Source organism: Nematolebias whitei, chromosome 1 (genome assembly GCF_014905685.2).
Source record: "Nematolebias whitei isolate Nwh7 chromosome 1, NemWhi1, whole genome shotgun sequence".
In the NCBI taxonomy this organism is placed as follows: domain Eukaryota; kingdom Metazoa; phylum Chordata; class Actinopteri; order Cyprinodontiformes; family Rivulidae; genus Nematolebias; species Nematolebias whitei.
The window spans coordinates 72869019-72872429 of record NC_056498.1 but is presented as its reverse complement, the minus strand read 5'-3'; positions in this window follow the sequence as shown (position 1 = coordinate 72872429).

Genomic DNA, 3411 nt, shown 5'->3' with positions numbered 1-3411 from the left:
TATATATATATATATATCCATCCATTTACCCGCTTCTTCCTTTTTGGGTTGTGGTGGTCGCTGGTGGACATGCTCAGCAGTCACTGTGTGAGAGGCGGGGGACACCTTGGACAGGTCTCCAGTCCATCACAGGGACACATAGAGACAAACAACCATTCACTCTCTAACTCACATCTAGGGATAATTTAGAGTTATCAATCAGTCTAACATGCATGTTTTTGGTCTGTGGGAGGAAACTGGAGTACCTGGAGAAAACCCACGCATGCATGGAGAACATGCAAACTCCACCCAGAAAGGCCCCTGGACCGGGGTTTGAACTTGTTAATATTGTGGACATTGGTTTTGGACTGGTTGGATCAAAAATATTAGTTTTTATGTTTATGAGGTTCCACTAATTAATGCTTGATATGCAAGAGGATAAAACTGTCTCATCAAGAGGGGCCAGTGGGACAGCCGCCAATTATTTAGGGGTGGGTAAACCCTGACACTTAACCAACCAGTACAGAATATATGCTTAGGTCTTTTTATTAGATGCATGCCAGAAATTTATGAAATGTACATATGGAAAGGAACCGTTTTCCAGATTTATTTAAACTCACGTAAAGCTAGCTTTCATTCAGTTGACCAAATAATTTCCAATAATTTGGTGGTAGTTGGTACTGAAACGAAAGCTTTCATCCATAGAAAGAGGCAACAAAAGACTGATAAAAGGGTGAGAATGGGCTGAACGTTTTCCACACAGCAACAAAAATAAATCTTTATAATTCATTGTGGAGAACATACAGTATGGTGGTAAATGTGGGTTAAGAAATAACTCGCATAAAATAGTGTTGTTCCTTCTTAACGTTTGCCTTCAGTGTTTTATTTTATTTTATCTAATCTAAGGTTAAAATTCTCCAAACAAAGATTCAGAATTTTAATTACAACCTTTAATTAGCCAGACAAATCTAAATGAAATCACAATTTTATTTTTCAAGGGAAGCCTGGTCCTGAAGGCAGTATAAACATGTCGGTTTTTGTACTGTGGGAGGAAACCAGAGTACTCGGTGAAAAACACAAGCAGAACATACCAACTCCACACAGGACACATAGCCCAACCTGGGACTTGAACCCAAGACCTTTTTTATGCAAAACAACAGTGCTAACCACTAATCCACTGTGTTCAGGGCGAAATTAACTCTTCGCTGTACCCTGGGCAACAATCTTCAAGGGCCCCATCATCACAACCCCAGAATCACCATAATCTGTCAAAATACAAAATAAATTACCATAATATACAGTAAATATACTTAAAATTCTAACTATCAAGTGTATTTGTATATATGAAACTCCAAATGCTCATTAACACAAATCATCAAGACTGAATTAAGTTGAACACACTTTGAACCACATGACACCATATGTGTACTTGTTTAGTAACGTGTTGGCCACTGGTGTCAAAAGCATTTATAATGTTTGTGTGTTTTACAATCTCTGTACATGTATGTTGGATTATTGGTAACTCTTAATTAGCCGTTTACTGTAAGCGATCACTGTGCATGCCTGTTTTCAGTGTTGCTGTTAGGATAGGCCCCTAAACACAAAAGAGTAACCCCACGTTTGACGTACGAACTACATATTTCAGCCAAACATCTGTTCGTGGATACTCATAGGTGTTGCACAAGAAAAGAAATATCTATGTGAATAATTGTCAAAACTTGAACTCATTTTAGAAGCTAAACTTGACATTGCTAGAGTTTGATGTTATTGTGCTATTTATTGCATGTTTTGGGGGAAAAAACAAGTTTTATGTCGTTTGAGGTGAAAACTGGTGCTGGCTGACAAATTTGTCACTCCCACTTTGTCATCCTGATTTTCCTCTCACTGTCAGTGACAACATCACGTTTCACTGACTTTCTCTACTTAGTCATTTTCTTTCCCATCTTTTGTCTTTCACTACTTTCTCTGTAAGTGACACGTTGTCTTTGTAACCTCACCACTCTCTCCTGGCTTCCTTCCCTACAGCCATCAGCATTTGTTCCGCTCACTCCTGTTTATTGACAGCTGTCCCATAGCATCAGTGACAAAACACTCCAACTTTATGTATTCCCTTCCTTCACAAAATCCCCTTCTCTCCTCCTCTTTATATTGACAGCTGTCATGGAGCACCAACACAACACAATTTTACTTTTCAGTGACAAATGTGCTTATTTCAGTTTTGCAGCCTTTGATTAGATCCCACAGCAAGATCTGCCATTTGGGGAAATGAGTCATAAAACTGGTACACAGATTCCATTTTTCTCTCTCCATTGTTTCTTCTTCTACACCTTCCTTGTTTTTCTTTGTGTCTTTGACATCCTTTAAACCCTGTTTCTCTGTGTGATTTTGCCCCATTTTTCTACATTGACTTAAATTTATGCAGTTGCCTGAACTCAATATATTTTTATTAGTAACTTGATGTTGGAAAAGTTTCCAGCTGAAGTCTGGCATTAAGAAACTGCATAGGTTCATATCCCAGTCTGTATCTCAATATATTTTGAGCAGCTTTGCCACCAAGGTGCTATTAAAGGTTTATTTTCTTCAAGTTCCAATGACCTATCACTTTAAGATCTTAGCTTCTTAATGGTTTCCTTAGTTTTCTCCCACTGGTTAAAAACATGTAGACCTATGTTATGTAAATTGGTAACTAAATTATCCTATGTATTAATGTTTGTTTGTCTCTATGATGCATTCACACTGCAGGCCTCTATACAGATTTTTCCATGGAACATGTCAAATCTGATTTTTTATTTTATTTTTTAATTCAGCCCAAGTCTTTTTAAAAGTGGTACTAAAATGGATACATATGTATTGCTTTTCAAAGCAACAGTCTGTTGATACCCATGTAGAAGAGAGGACTGATGACATGCTTTAATTTGGAATTGGCATCCATTGCCACTCTTTGCGATAATTTCATGGAGGCGTGTCAGGCCCGTTTTCTTACACAGACCAAAAATATGCATGTTAGTCTGATTGGTAACTCTAAATTGTCCCTAGGTGTGAGTGAGAGAGTAGATGGTTGTTTGCCTCGTTTGTCTCAATGTGTCCCTGTGAAGGACTGGAGACCTGTCCAGGATGTAGCAAGCCTCTCCAACAATGCTGACTGGATATGGGGGCCAGTGAACTCCGTGAACCAAAAAGGAAGAAGCGGGTAAAAGAATATGGATAGATGGATGGGTTCAGGCCCATGTAGAACAGGTGTGAGGCGAACCATCACCATGGTACAATACATGCTGACTTTATATGCTGATGTGACCATGTTTGCATTAAGTTTACAATGAAGGCTCTTAGAAAAATATATAGCAATATCATATCAAATTATTATTAATGCATATTATTAATGCATATATACATATATATATATATATATATATATATATATATATATATATA